This window comes from Quercus lobata, chromosome 11 (assembly GCF_001633185.2).
Source record: "Quercus lobata isolate SW786 chromosome 11, ValleyOak3.0 Primary Assembly, whole genome shotgun sequence".
NCBI lineage: Eukaryota > Viridiplantae > Streptophyta > Magnoliopsida > Fagales > Fagaceae > Quercus > Quercus lobata.
This window is the reverse complement of record NC_044914.1, coordinates 41,845,822-41,862,590: the sequence shown is the minus strand read 5'-3', so window position 1 is coordinate 41,862,590 and position 16,769 is coordinate 41,845,822. Positions and strand designations below refer to the sequence as shown.

At 35.2% G+C, this 16,769-nt stretch overlaps 1 pseudogene; it reads left to right on the top strand.

The window, feature by feature from the left end:
* The first annotated feature begins 14,436 nt into the window (after positions 1-14,436).
* On the top strand, positions 14,437-16,228 carry LOC115966896 (annotated as a pseudogene).
* The last annotated feature ends 541 nt before the right edge of the window (positions 16,229-16,769 follow it).

The window sequence follows — 16,769 nt, the reverse complement described above, 5'->3', positions numbered from 1 at the left end:
AAAAAGTGTGGGTATGGGTATGGGTTTGGATTCAGCTTTGGAAAGGGTTTACTGAACGGTTTGGTTTGGGTGCAGGTAGAAATAGGAGAAATTGAAGATACGTTAAACTTGGGAATGGTCTACTGAACAGACTGACGGTGGCTATTGATTGGACTGAGGAAGGGAGAGAAACTGTTGAGGAAGGAAGACAAATAGTTTTAGAGACGTTACATTCAAAAACTGGTTCTTATTCTGCATATAACTCGGTTTCCAAATTGATGAGTTACAAATAGTAACGTGGAAATATTTTATTGCCCAAAAGCCAAGCTGGAACACCAGCGTGGCAAACACCTGCCCAGAACTCAGTTTCTTAATAATCGAGTTATTTAAGTAACTCGATTATCCTATAATCGAGTATTGAAACAGGGGTATGCCCCTATATGGTTTCCAAACAGGGGCATAATGCCAAATATTTTTCCTAAAAAGGGAAAAAGGCTAGATCCCCCTTATAACGGGAGGGAAGCCTGCCCCGATTATATATATCAAGGCTAGTTACACCCTTAATAGTCAACACTTTAAAGTTCAAACAAAACAAAATAAATATACTACTTGATAAATAGGAGACCAATTTTCCAAAAGAAATCCTTTCTTTTTCTTTTTTTAATGAATATTGGCACCAGAAATCTTAGCATGGATGGATTCAATAATCTATTCAAATTCTATAGTTTACAACAAAACACAATAAATATCATCATCATCAGTGGCGGCTCCAAGAATTTTTTTCAGGGTGTTCCTCAATAAGCATAAATTACATAATCTAATAAAAAGAAAATTTTGTATATTGACAACAATAACAATAACAAAAACACGCAAATATATAAAGTTTATAACTGCTTTCTACGTGGTTTTCTTATCAAATATTTGTCCATAATTCTAGCAAAAGAATAAACAATAAACTATAAGTTCATTTAAAATATTAATAAAATTATTAATTATTGTTATTTAATTCTTTCATTAATTTGTTTATCTTTTATAAACTATAATTTGTTATATTGTTGTTTCATTAATTATAAAATTATTAATTATTATTTAGCTTAACATAATTTAATTTGTTTGTCTTTTATAATGTAATGTTTTATTATTGTTTAGCCTAACATAATTTAGTTGTTTAATTTGTTTATTAATTGTCTTCTATAATTTGTTATGTGTATAATTAATATGTATAATGTAATTAAGGGTCGAGTGAGCCAATCAAGTGATAAACCCAAGCCTTAAATTATACCCATGTCAAAACCCAAACCATAAACCAAGGCCCACCCTTTAATTTAATTTAATTTTTAATAATTTTTTTTCCCTTTTCCTTTGTTTTCTCCATCATGTCTTTATTTTTTTGACTGAAATAGTAGAAGTATATTAAAACAAAAAAACAAAAAAAACCAAAAACAAAAACAAAAGAAAACAAAACATAACATAAAAAAAAAAAAGAAAAAAAAAAAAAAAAAAAAAACCCAGCCTAGGAGCTTTACAAGCACAGAATGGCCCAGAGAAAGCAATGGACCTATAGATCCAGAAACCTCCAAGGCTTTTTTTTTTTTTTTTTAATTTTTTAATTTTTATTTTTAACTTATGTGTCATTTTTGCTTTAACCCTCCTTCACACGTGCTTTACATATCCCGTCTCTTCTAGATTTTTCTTCAGATCTACTTTCCTCTTTTCTTTCTTCTTTTCTTTCTTTGTCCTTATTTCTTAGTCACAGCTTTTCTTCTCTCTCAATGTTCTCTTCAAGCATTGTTTTTTGCCGCCACCTTGCTTCTTTCAACAAGCATCGTTCATCCCTAATAGCACCTCCATGCTCCCCTCTCAAGCTACCTCTACCCAGCACAACGTCTCCTCAACCTCCATTACTGATCTATATCTGCTTTGTTTGGATTATAGTTTTATATTTTCATTATTTTGTATGGGAAATCAAGAGTTTTTGTTTCGGCCCGGAATCCCTTTTTGGTTGAGGGTGTTCCTAATTTTGGTTGAGAGTGTTCCTAATTTTTTTTTAAGGGTAAACAAATATATATTTTTTGATTATTGTATATAATTTTTTTTTTTTTTTCAGTTCAAGGTGTTCCTGGGAACACCCTGTCCTGAATGTGGCACTGCCACTGATCATCATCATCATCATCATCATCATTATTATTAATAGTAATCCTCCTCCTCCTCCTTCTTCTTCTTCTTCTTATTATTATTCAAAACATGGAACCGGAAAAACAAATATTAAACATTAAAGAAATGTTATTTATGTTCCTCAACTATCTCTAAAAGAATGAAAAATTTTATGAATTTAAAAAATATACATATTTAACAAAAAGAACTCAAAATGAAGAAAGAAATTTGATTCATAAAAAGACATACAAACATATATTCATGTGTGCATAGTAAATTCGTAAGGTTGAGAGACCCAACGAGTATGATAATACCATAATAATGCCAGAAAGTTACTATGCTCACCCCCCCCTTTTACCCTATTTTATTATCGAAGAATTACATCATGAGTGTGTTTTACTAGAAATTAAACATTAGGGTCTTGTCCAAAAAAAGAAATAAATTAAACTGTAGAGACCGACTAGGAAAAAAGAAACACACTAGGGAGCAACTAAGGCCATAATCTCATAAGACTAGGGCTTTTGAAATCGATTACAAAACACATAATAGAGAGAAAGAATTGACAAACCTTGATAATCGCTTGGTGAGTTGGATGTATGAGTCTCTTTTGCTCTTTTTACGAATGAATAAAGAAAATTGGGAATTTCATTGTAATTGACTAAATCAGTATTATAATGAAATTAGTATTCTAGTAAATTAATGTTGATGACTCCCACTCCAAATCAATCTTTTATCCAAATGGGTGCTCTAGAAGATTTTAACAAGCCTACATAACCAGTTAATTAAGTTATAACATGTCCGAGACTTCTACATGACATTAATACAGTTACGTGATTGCATTTGAAAATTGGCAAATGTTCTTTCACACACCCTTTTTTACCCAATATTTACAACGGATGCCCTTAATTATGTACGCATTTTTAAAAAAGAACAATTGATGTAAAAAGTTTATAAATTGTGTGAGAGTATGATTATTATTTTCGGATTTAGATTTCAAGCAATTATTATACGGTGAAATTATACCTTGTGTTTGTGAGATATAAAGTTTAAAAAGAAGCATACAAAGATGGCAAATAAGAGGTCAAGGATCACACTAAAGAATATAATACACAAAAATAGTGCACCATACTATAATTGTGAGATAAGCTTAAGCCAATCTAGGTATTGATTTAGACCCCAAGTTTTAAATTACGACTTATACAATTTTAGATTAATCTAATAATTAGCATAAATTATAAGTGATTAAGCGTGGCTGACAACATAAGAATGCATAGCCAAATTAAAGCAAATAAAATGGACTACCCCAACAAAAGAATACATTTTTTATTCTAGTAGTTTGACTTGGAAAACCGATTGGGTTGGGTTATGGGACAGATTGGGTTTAGGTAAAAAAAAAAAAGAAGGTAATTTTAAATGGGTTGCAGGTAGGTCAAGTCAATTAAGTTATATGTTTTTTGAGAATAAATTAAGGTATATGTTGACCCGTATTTTATCACATGCACGGAAAAAATAATAATAATAATATGACCATATTATCGTTGTCTTCATTTTAATACCAATGGAAGAACGAACAACAAATATTCAAACATGAAATTTAGATTATATATAAATTCTTAAGTTTATGTACCCTATAATTCACTAATGATAATATCAATTTATCATTATAAACAAAAGAATTAAAAAAAAATACTAAATGTCGTGGACCATAAATAGATATCATCACCATAAATAGTAAATGTCATGGACCAATACTAAAAGCTTCTTCTTCTTTTTTTTTCTTTTTTTTTGGAGAAGGAGACCAATACTAAAAGCTAATTCATAAATAACTACGACTATAGGAATACTTAATAGATATCATGCTATTAAAGAGAGTTCAAAAGGCCAGTTGTAATTCTCTTTGTACCAAGAGAACATCCAATTTTACATTTTTTTTTAGAGAAAGTTTTAATCTATGGGATCCGTTCCTGATAATAACTCTTTATTATCAGACCAAGACACCAATTAGTTTTGGTGTAAACGGAGATTGAATCTCAAATCTCCTATATAACCATCAAAGATTTTACTGGTTAAGTTAACTGGAACCCACCCAATTTTACATATTACTTTCAAATAAAAATATATATAAGCATGGTTTTATAAAATCCTTTTTTTAAAAAATGGGCCGTGTATGGATTGATTGTTTTTCCTATGAATCGAATACAGGTTAACAAGTTTGAGTCCAATTTTGCTAGGTCTAATTCTAAGAGAATAGTCAGCCACAATTCCAACTAAGCACTACTAGCAAACTCACACACAATTCGGTAAATTAGAAAAATTGACTGAAATGAATGAGATTGAGAATAAGTCCAGACAAATGAAAATTAGAAAAATTGATTGATCAAATAGAAATATGAAATTGAGAATTAGTATAGACAAATGATTTTTTTTTTTTGGCAGGTCAATCAATAAAACTGCGACACATAACCTGAGAAGTAAAAAGTGAGCCTGAATAAACTTTATTCAGCTATAATTCTATTTAATATTGTAAGGTTGAATTTATTCAACCATCTAATTGGCTTTATTCCATGCCAAATTTGCTTGTAATTCAGCATTTAGTAACCCTGTATTTAGGTGGGTTTGATGTAAGGGTAGTGAGTGAGATAGAGTGAAGTTTGCTCAAGAGTGTGCAAGAAAACAGAGTGTCGCGGCTGGGACTCGCGGGTGACTCACGGCTGCAAGCCGCCAGAAGCTGCACACGTGCCAAGCATGCTGGAAGATGAACAGTCATGCTAGCTGGAGCACTACAGGACAAAACAGGACAACTGGCCATACGGTTATCTCGCGACTGGATCTCGTGACTTAATCAAGCCGCGAGGTCAAGCCGCGAGCCACCCCTGTTTTTGTAAAAACCTGACGTTTCACATTCCTCTCCACTCCAGTATAAATACCCCTATTACCCACGATTGAAAGAGAGCTTCCTGAGAGAATTTTGAGAGAGAAACCCTAAAGAAAAACCAGATTGTTTCACCCACAATCTCTACCTTAGAATCTCTTCAAATTCCTCAACTCTCTTCCACTCCATTGTCAAATCCTTGAGAGGCATTATACCAAACCAGGTTCTCACCATCATCATCATTGTGAGTCTGTTGTTTGGATTTCTGGGAAGCAGTTAGGAAGGAACCAATCTTCATTGGTTGATGCTACGGTCTAGTAGCGGAATCCGGGAAGCTAGAAAGAAAAAGGTTCGGCGCAACCTCGTTGGAGCAAGAAGCTTGGAGGGCTTAGGTGCACTGGGTAGATTAGGCTTGGAGGGTCTATTGCTGTCCTTGTATCCCAACTATATTTTCTAGTGGATTGATTACCGCTTGGAGGGCGGCGGAGAGGTTTTTCGCCGAGGGCTTCGGTTTCCTCTTCGATAACACATCGCGTGTTGTCTTTGTGTTTGCATCTTCCTTCCTCTCTATCTTTGCCCTTTTATTTATCTGCTGTGGATATTAATATGTTATGGCTTAGATAGTATTTAATCAATTTCGTATAATAGCATATGTTAAGTTTCCGCACACTAGTTGTTTGGCATATTGCTTGAATTGATTAAGTTGTAATTTGGGGGTCTAAACGTTCAAAGGTGTTTTTATACACGTTTTTGAACTTTCAATTGGTATCAGAGCGGGTACACTGATATTGGTTTCATTACCATTGTGTGATCCTTGACTCCCTTTTGAGATGGATAGGTCTCAATCCCTAAATGCACCTCCATATTTTGATGGTAGTAATTATGCTTTTTGGAAGATTCGAATGAGAGCTTTTCTGTGTTCTATTGATGAATCCGTTTGGGATGCTATTGAGATTGGTTGGACCAAACCAGAGGCAGCCAAATCCACATGGGATAAGGCAGCACTTGCTGCATCTAATGCTAACAGTAAAGCACTCAATGCTATTTTCTGTGGTGTGTCTCCAGATGAATTTCACAGGATTTCTCATATTACCGTGGCCAAAGAAGCATGGGAGATTTTGGAAACTACCTATGAAGGCACGAAGAAAGTGAAAGACACCAAGTTATAAATGCTGACCACTCGGTTTGAGGAGCTCAAAATGAGTGAGGATGAGTCTTTTGACTCTTTCTATGGGAAGTTAAATGAAGTGGTTGTCAGCAAGTTCAACTTGGGGGAGAAAACGGAGGACTCGAAGATTGTGAGGAAGATCCTTCGATCATTGCCAGAAAGTTTTCGAGCTAAAGTGACAGCAATTGAAGAGAGCAAGGACCTCGATGACATCAAAGTGCAAGAGCTGGTTGGTTCTCTGCAGACTTATGAAATGTCACTGCCCAATCAACGGAAGAGTAAATCTCTTGCTCTAAAGACCATTAATGAGAAGGTGGAAGATCAAGACTCATCGGGAGAAGATGTGGTTGACAAAGATGTTGCATACCTTGTCAAAAATTTCAAAAAGTTTTTGAAATTCAAAAATAATGGCAAATTTGATTATAAAAGAAAATTCCAAAGTTCTGGAAGGGAGAAAAGGGAATTCAAAAGGAAAGATGGAAAAGAATCCCAACCTACACAAGGTGTCACTTGTTTCGAATGTAACGGGCATGGACACTTCAAGAAGGAATGTCCGAATTATTTGAAATCGAAAGGTAAAGTGTATACCACGACCTTGAGTGACTCGGAGTCTGAAGAGAGCTGTGATGGAGAGGGGAACTATTCGGCTTTTATGACTATTGCTCATGTTGGGTCGTCAGATGAACTGAATCTGCTTGTGCAAGACCTTGGAGAACATAGTGATGATGAATCACTAGGAATTGTTGAAGAATCGGATGCTGAAGAAGATGGTAGCACAGCGAATCTTCAGGAGAATTATAACTCACTCTTGGAGAAGTCCGGGGAATACACAAGGGTGGCCAAGGCTGCTGTGAAAAAAATGAAGAAGGCTGAGGAGGACTACAAAAGTCTCCTAATCCGATATAGGGAGGCCAAATGTGAGATAGAAACTCTGAATGGAGAGTTGTCCGAAGCTTACACAAAAGTAAGGTTTCTTGAGAGTGAGGTTGTGCAAGCTAATGCTAAAGTAGAGAGGGTTACCACCAAGAAATTAGATGATGTTATCTCATCTCAAAAGAGCTTTTCAGACAAATCCGGATTGGGATATACCGGAGGAGGTAGTTCGTCTGGAAATATCGCAAAAGAAGTAAAGTTTGTAAAGGCCAAAGATCCAGTTGTAGCTGACTCTACTGGTGAAAAGCTCGAGGTGAAGGAGAAGAAGAATTTGGTGAACCAACGGATGTTAAATCCTCACAATCAGTTTGCAGGCAGGTCTGAATCTCGTGCCAAGTCACGTCCTCGACCACAAAGAGGTCCTAGAGGAACTTATGTGTGCCACTACTGCGGACTTCAAGGGCATACTCGACCAAATTGCCAAAAGCTGAGAGCAAAGAATAGTGCAACCCCTCAAAGGTCAGGAGGACCTAGAAATGAGAGAAGAATTTGGGCTGGAGATCAATCTAGAGATCAGAATGGTGATCCCGGAATGATGAATGTGATGAAGATGATTGGTGCATTCACCAACTGCCTGGAAAGCTTCTCACGAAGGTTTGAAAGCCCTAACTCCCGTACCCAATCCTATAAGGAAATCACCCCAAACGCAAGTGACGTGAGGGTAAATAAGGGTACTCATGCATAAGCATTACAACATGTCCATGCATTAATACTTCCTATGTTTTGTGACTTTGTTTGTTTTTTTGTTTATTTTGCTTGTTATTTTTGCTGTTGGATGTTTGTTTGTCTACTTGTGAATATCTTTAATTTTGTCGTATCAATCTTTTTATTACTTGTGTCAAAAATCCAAAAAGCACATAAAAATAGAAAATCAAAAAGCTTGATTGACTTTGTTGAGCTTTTGTCTCAAAACTTGTTTTGCCTTGTACCTTTGTGCTAATGGCTTTGTGCATTTTCGAGCATTGCTTGTTTTCATGCACCTATATCACTGTGGGAAAAATCTTGAAATCTTTGTGATTGTTGTAAATAGATCTTCAAACTTGTCATGAATGATTAGTGAATGGTTTTGTTGATCTTGAGACTTGCATAGACTTGTGTCTATATATCTTCCCACTCTTTATTTTTTTTGCTAAAAAGAGCTCACCAAATGTAAATCTCCAAATGAAAAGAGATATTGAGCTGCAAAAGCCTGTCGCACATTCTAGTATTTGACTAGGAAAAAGGGTAAGCGACCTTATATTGAAATAAATGTTCATTCAAAAAGGCCAAAGGCTTATTCATTAAAGTGAAATATCATATATCACTCTCACAATGAGAGGTGATTGACTCAAAAGATCAAAAAGATCAATTATGTTTGAACGTGGAGTCAAATGTAAAGCTCCAAATCATGTTATCAAGTTTTGTGGGAGGTCATATATACATACTTCTATAATTGAGATGGGTCACATGATCTAGTGCTAATTGTGTATGCCTTGGTTGAATTGATCATTGAAGCTTCACATTAGACGAAGGACTATCTCATTGTTGATATCCACACATAACACACAAGTTTATGTTCAATAAATGCCATATTCATTTGTGTGATTGTACTTGATAAAATGTGTTTTCACATGCTCAATCTTTGTTAATTCAAGCACAAAAATATTTTTGAGTGTTTTAGGTGATTTTGGAAAGTATTTTGATTTAAAAATCTGAAAATTTCAAGAATCCAGTTTTGCCCTGTTTTGGCGGCTCAGTCGCGGGTATGTCAAGTCGCGAGCCTCAGTCGCATCTTCGCTGGTCATTTTTGGCGACTTGTTCGCGAGTGGAAGGTCCAGTCGCGAGGTTCACTCAGAGATTTCGCGGCTCAGCTCGCGACTTACTCGCGGGTAGACCTTCCAGTCGCGAAAAACACTTAGACAAATTTTCAAAATTCTGTTCTTGTGTGCTTTGGCGGCTTGAACTGGCGACTGTGTGGCGACTTAATCAAGTCGCGAAAAACGCGTGTTTTACAGAAACAGGAGCAGTTTTAAAACTTGTTTCAGTTTTCCCTCGAACATTTGTAACTGTTCATCTTCTCTTTAAAACTTCCTCCTTTCCAAACACTCGTTGAATCCATTCTCAAACCTCTTTGGTGCTTCATTTCTTATCCAACTCTTCAGGAAAAGGTAAGGGTTTTTGCTTTCTCAATCTCATTTTCTCTTTTCCTAGTTATACTTGCTGCTGTTTGGTTTGGTATTGTGTACGAAATACTTCTCTCTTATGAAATGGGTATGGCGGGTCTTGTTTGATATTGCTCTCATATGTTTTCATGTTGAACGGTCAAAATGTGATTTTCATTGTTCTGTTATTTGCTTCTTTTTTTTTGAGTCTGAACATCTTTTGTTAAATGGGTTTGGTGTCTATTTGACTTACTCATTTCACTTGCTTAAGCATTGTTTCTGATAATGATATCGGTTACTGAATTTTTTTTGGGTGTTTGTATCTCAACCTTGTTCTCTAGTTTGGTTTATTGGGTTCTTCATGTTAAAATATTTTTTTCTTACTCATATCTCTGGTGGAGTATTTGTTGTTATGTGCTCCAAATGTTCGGATGCTATATCTGTTTGCATATCATGGTCTTGATAACCTGTCTCCATGACAGTTGTTAGTTGTTTTGTCCAGCTATGTCTTTGTGTACCATCACCATTTTGCTGCACCCATCATTGTGTGCTCCTGTGTGCTGCTGGTAGTTTGGTTGGGACTGCAATATCTCCAATTTGTGTTTAAATATTGAGATTTTGTTTACACTGAATCTTGTTGACATTTATCTTGTATGGCATTGTTGTTTGGTTCCGTTGCCGGGACATGAACCCGGGTCACCCGGGATATGAAGTTTACTTCTCTTCAAACTCAACTGGATCAAATTCAGAGAAAGCTGGAAGAGGATGACTAGCCTATTCCATGACAAAAAGGAGGAGAGATAAGCATGATCAAAGGGGGAGTGTCTTTACATTCTTCTTCTCTTTAAGTTGATATATTGTGTTTTGTAAACTGTTATTCAGGATGTTTTTGTGTTTTGTACCCTTGTGCTTGTGTAAGCTTTTAGGGTTTTTGGTTTATGCATAGTTTGTAGGCTTTATGGTATGTACCTTGCCTAGTGCAGCCTTTATGCTATGTTGAAATCAGTACTTTACTCTAAATGGTATGCATTTTGGTTTATGTACTGTCACTCTTGTGCCCTTGTAGGATTGTTCCTAGATGCATATGCCTTGTGTGATATGCATTGGTTGAGTGTTGAGCATACAAGTGTCTTGCCTTGTGCTTGTTAACTTGTATGTCCTTGTGTTCATTCCAAGTGTGAATGAACACTGTGATCACTATCTTGTGATGTTCACTTGGTTGATCAAGCCATGGTTTGTTTCATAACTCCATCTTTGCTTGATCACATATTGCCTGTTTCATATGCATTTTATAATTTTCTGCCTACAATGATTATGGTGTATTGTTGTGTTTCAGGAGTATTATGTTCATATGATTCAAGTGCTTCACAGCTTCTAGAGTTAGGTGTGAGTGAGTTTTGTTCAACTGTTCCCAACTCACATGTTAAGTCTAGAGTCTGTTTTAGGGTTTTGTCACGGAATAGCCAAAGGGGGAGATTGTAAGGTTGAATTTATTCAACCATCTAATTGGCTTTATTCCGTGCCAAATTTGCTTGTAATTCAGCATTTAGTAACCCTGTATTTAGGTGGGTTTGATGTAAGGGTAGTGAGTGAGATAGAGTGAAGTTTGCTCAATAGTGTGCAAGAAAACAGAGTGTCGCGGCTGGGACTCGCGGGTGACTCGCGGCTGCAAGCCGCCAGAAGCTGCACACGTGCCAAGCATGCTGGAAGATGAACAGTTATGCTAGCTGGAGCACTACAGGACAAAACAGGACAACTGGCCATACGGTTATCTCGCGACTGGATCTCGCGACTTAGTCAAGCCGCGAGGTCAAGCCGCGAGCCACCCCTGTTTTTGTAAAAACCTGACGTTTCACATTCCTCTCCACTCCAGTATAAATACCCCTATTACCCACGATTGAAAGAGAGCTTCCTGAGAGAATTTTGAGAGAGAAACCCTAAAGAAAAACTAGATTGTTTCACCCACAATCTCTACCTTAGAATCTCTTCAAATTCCTCAACTCTCTTCCTCTCCATTGTCAAATCCTTGAGAGGCATCATACCAAACCAGGTTCTCACCATCATCATCATTGTGAGTCTGTTGTTTGGATTTCTGGGAAGCAGTTAGGAAGGAACCAATCTTCATTGGTTGATGCTACGGTCTAGTAGCGGAATCCGGGAAGCTAGAAAAGAAAAAGGTTCGGCGCAACCTCGTTGGAGCAAGAAGCTTGGAGGGCTTAGGTGCACTGGGTAGATTAGGCTTGGAGGGTCTATTGCTGTCCTTGTATCCCAACTATATTTTCTAGTGGATTGATTACCGCTTGGAGGGCGGCGGAGAGGTTTTTCGCCGAGGGCTTCGGTTTCCTCTTCGATAACACATCGCGTGTTGTCTTTGTGTTTGCATCTTCCTTCCTCTCTATCTTTGCCCTTTTATTTATCTGCTGTGGATATTAATATGTTATGGCTTAGATAGTATTTAATCAATTTCGTATAATAGCATATGTTAAGTTTCCGCACACTAGTTGTTTGACATATTGCTTGAATTGATTAAGTTGTAATTTGGGGGTCTAAACGTTCAAAGGTGTTTTTATACACGTTTTTGAACTTTCAAATATCAAACATCGACGACAACGACAACGACAACAACAAAGAGAATTAATGCTCCCAAAAAAAAAAAAAAAAAACAATTTCCCACTCCTTATATCATGAAAAAATAAAATCAAAAAAATATTAAAGACTCATCTATTAATGCCTCCATCACCTGAGTAAGCAGACTTCCATTTAATGATACCAACCCCGTTGTACCATTACTGATCCCCAGGATATTGAAGTACCTTTCCTTTATACGTTGCCTATCTTCACAAAAACGTTGCCCCAAAATCCTTACTTCTGGCACATAGCAGGATCCCAAAAACCTTTTTTTTTTTCCTTAAACCTTGTACCACCATAGCACCAAGTGGGAGGAAAGGTGTTTCTATCCATCTTGGAGGTCGAATTTGGTAATAAAGAGGAGGATTTCAAGAAGTACTTATGGCGGGGTACACTTCTGTATTAGCATAAGACTTGTTCTCCACAAAGCTAATTATGAAAAAAACAATTAGAGTAGCCAATATTATATAGCGTAGCAGTTCTATAAAAAAATATATTATATAGCCTAGACTATTAAGAAGTTCTGACATAAAACTCGTACTGTTAAGGTCCTCATCATCCACAGAAAAATCATCCTCATCCTCAGGAAAATAGTCTTCATTATTAGGAAGTGTGGCAGTTTGGGGTCTTGGGGCAATTGGGCGATTGGGAATGGACTTTTCAGAATTTGGGTCCAAATCTTTGGCTTCTTTTCTCTCTGATTCAGTTCCATATAGAGGAACCAATTTGTTTTCCTCAATGATTGCTCGACAAACTGGGCATTCCTTGCATTTACTGAAAGATTTTAGCCAACTGCATAGACAAAACCAGCAAAAAAGGTGTCCACACTGAGTGACAACAGGGTCTTCAGCTAATTGCCAACAAATTTTGCAATTAAACAAACTGCTAGCATCTTCAGTGCAATTTTTTGAACAAGAGCTGGATTCAGTGGCCTCAGTATCCATTTTTAATTAGGAATACCAAGTTCCTGCATATCATTATCATGTAATTAAGTGCAAATATCGTCAATTATCAACCATAACAAAATATATATATATATATATATAGATGGGTTCAAGTTACACCTGGTATAACTTCACAAGAGTTACACCTTTTATGGACCATTGATTACTATTAGATCTAAGAGTCAAAAAACACTGTCATTATTACTCCCTAGAAATTAGTGATTTAGGCAATAACTCTTATTATTAAAAAAAAAAAAAAAAAAAAAAAAACCCCACAGCATTAACTCTATTTTTTCTTCCATATCATCGTCTTGTTGGTATAAATATTGTTACCCTTTCTCTATAACATCCTATGCTTGAGTTCACATCATATATCTGCTCATATTGTGTTCGTCATTTTCACCGTCTTTTTGCACTTGTGACTGTCCATTTTCATTTGCATGTGGCCATAAGTATTGCATTACTTTGACCTCTGTGAGTAAATCATTGTTTTTGCAGTTTAAGGGATCAGAAAAAGATATTCAATATCATTGAATCAAAATTTCGCTGTAGTTAGTTTCTGTGTTGTCATCCTCTCATTTTATTTTTTCTAGTTCCCACGTTGCTTCTTATATCTTAAAAAAAAAAAAAAAAAAAAAAAAAAAAAAAAAAAAAAAAAAAAAAAAAAAAAAAAAAAAAAAAACAAAGGGGTTTCATCTTACTTCCTTCGCGAGTTGTCATTTCCTCAGTTCGCTTTCTTTATTTTTCTTCGTAGCTTTATTGATCTCCCCCACCCCCACCAAAAAAAAAAAAAAAAAAATCAGAAAAAACCTAGACGCTTCCAACTTTTCACTTCGAAGGTTTACTCACATTGCTAAGTCAAGAGTGCAGAAAAACTGAAAAACTTCTTGAAACGTGAAGGAGAAAGGTACTTTGTTAAGTCTCTTTATTTAAAATTTTCTTTCATTTGGGTTATTTATTTATTATGTGAGTGATGGAAGGAGAGAGAGAAAAAAAAATCACTAGTTTCTAGGAAGTAATAATGACATTACTATGAGTGTTTTTTAACCTTTAGATCTAATAGTAATCAATGGTCCATAAAAGGTGTAACTCTTATGAAGTTACACCAAGTGTAACTTGAACTCATCTCATATATATATATATATATATATATCAATTCTGGCTTGTGAAAAATTATACATATAAGGGCTAGCTACACCCTAAACAGTTAATACTTTAAACATAACAAAATAAATATACTCCTAGATGAATAGGAGAACCAATTTGCCAAAAAGAAGTCCTTTCTTTTTCTTTTTTAGTTAATATTGCCAACGGAAATCATAGCATGGGTGGATGCAATATTCTGTTCAAATTCTATAGTTTGTAACAAAGCACAATAAATAACATCATCATCATTATTATTATTACTATTATTCAAAACATTGAACCCAAAAAACAAATCATAAAAAGTAAAGATTTTGTATTTAAATGTTATTTATGTTCCTCAACTATCTCAAAAAGTAGGAAAATAATTATGAATTTAAAAAAGTATATATTTAACAAACAAACAAAAAACTAAAAGAAATTCAATTCATGAATCGGCATACAAACATATATTTATGTGTGTATAAGATGTTCATGGGGTTGAGTGACCTAATTAATGGATATGGTACTACTATGGTAATGCTGGAAAGCTAATATAGTCACCCCCTTCTACCTTTTTTTATCATCAAAAAAATATACTATTTGTGTGTTTTACTAGAAATTAAATGGTAAGGACTAGGGTCTTGTTAAGTAAAAAAAATAAATAAAAAAAATACTAGGAGCAACTAAGGACATAAGACATAATCTCAGAGTTTTGGGCTATTAATTAAGTACATAATAGAGAGAATATTGACAAACCTTGATAATTGCTTGAGATTTGAAAAACCTTGATAATCACTTGGTGAGTTGGATGCACGTACGAAACTAGATCTTTTGCTTTCTTTAATTACAATGTAAAAAAAAAAAAATTGGCCTTTGGAGGATTATATATATCGGCAATTCCACCCTAAATTAATCTGTACGTATTTTGATGAAATTAGTATTCTAGTACATTGTTTACTCTCACTCCAAATCACCTATTTTATCCAAATAGGTGTTGTAGTAGATTTTAACTAGCCTACTTAACTAGTTAAGTTACAACATGTCCAGGACTTCTAAGAATATCTAGGAATTCTACCTGAAGTTAATGCAATTATTACGTGCTTGCATCTAAAAATCGGTAAATAATGTTCTTTCACCACCTTTGCGAGAGTACGATTACTATTTTCGAATTTAGATCAAATTGTGAGATATAAAATTTAAAAAGGTATAAAAAAATAAAAAATAAAATAAAATAAGTAAAGAATTGAAAGTTTAAAAAGTGAATTTTTAAATTTTACAATGTTGCATGATGTAATAATCCTAATTATTACATGATATAAGACCTGTTATTTTCTCCATAATAATAATTTTTTTTTTAGTTCAAATTTGCACTGATTCATACATGTATATATATATTCCCCACCAATCATATATCTTCCTTATCCTCCTCAAAACAAAAGAACCAAAACCCCCCCCCCAATAATACTTTCGTTACATTATTTGCCTCTAAAACCCCAAAGCCAAAACACAATGCTTCACAAACCCTAATAAAATCCCCTTCCTCTCCTCTATACCTCAAGCTCCATACATCCCACCATGACAACCTTCGCAACCTCAAAACCCTTAGAATCATTCACAACCCCAACAACAAGCTTCCATCCATCAACACTGACTCTAACACCATTGTCCATTGACAACGTCCTTCCCATGGTTGATTTCTTCAAATTAATCCATGGGCTTTACAGAGCCTGACTTCCCAAGACTTGCTTACCTTTGCCCACAACTCTTCTCTACGAATTTTAACCCAACTGACTTCACCCCAGTTTTTGTTTTCTTGGCCACTGAAGAATCACTCGAGTTCTGTCTCCAGCCAACTCTGGATTATCTAAGGCAGCTGGGGAGGGAGAATTTGAGCTCGCCGAGTAATCTTAATGCGTAAATTTTGAACACGCGAGCTGGGAGGCTGAGGGGGAAGATTGGGTTCTTGAAGAGTATTGGTTTTTCTCATGAGGAGGCTGCAAGGTCATTTTTTAGATTGCCTGCAATGTTTGGTTCTAGCATTGATAATAACATGTGGTCAAAGATTAAGTACTTGATGGATAAGAGGAAGATAGGAGTGTGGAAGAATTGAATTTTCCGCTGTATTTTGGGTTTAGTTTGGAGAAGCGAATAGTGCCTAGGCATTTGCATTTGAAGGAAATGAATGTTCAGATTAATTCCATTGAATAGAATGATGTTGTGAAGCGACCAAAATTTTCATTTTATTACACTCGCATTTGAAGGAGAGGAATGTTCAAATGCCTAAATTTTCATTTTTGGTCATTTTTTTTGGTGTCGTAGACATATTTTAGTCTTTTTAAAGATTTTTGAAGTATTTTGATCATTTTACTAATATTAGGGTATATATTTTTGCTTAATTTTAAAACCCTAAGCCTTTATTCAACACTCAACATTGAGAGGATCCCAATTCCAACCACACCACATATAACACCATCAAATATGTTAGATCTCGGACAGTAGCCAGGCAAACCCTAGTGACATTATCCACATTAGCAAGAAGACATTGAGATCACAATGACAAAGATATTGTGCATTTGGATTGCGTTTCGTTTGTTGCGTTTGCATTTTTGTTTTCGTTTTCTTTTCTTTGTTATTGGATGAATGCATTTCAGCCTTTTAGGAGACAATATGCACTGTTTAGTGGGTCCCGTGCATTGGTCATAGGACCCACAAGTACTTTATTCAAAAAAAAAAAAAAAAAGACGTCTCATGGTACTATTTACACATTTAAAAATTATTTTGCTACAATATTTTCAGCTTTTAGTTTTCAGCAAAATAAACGATAT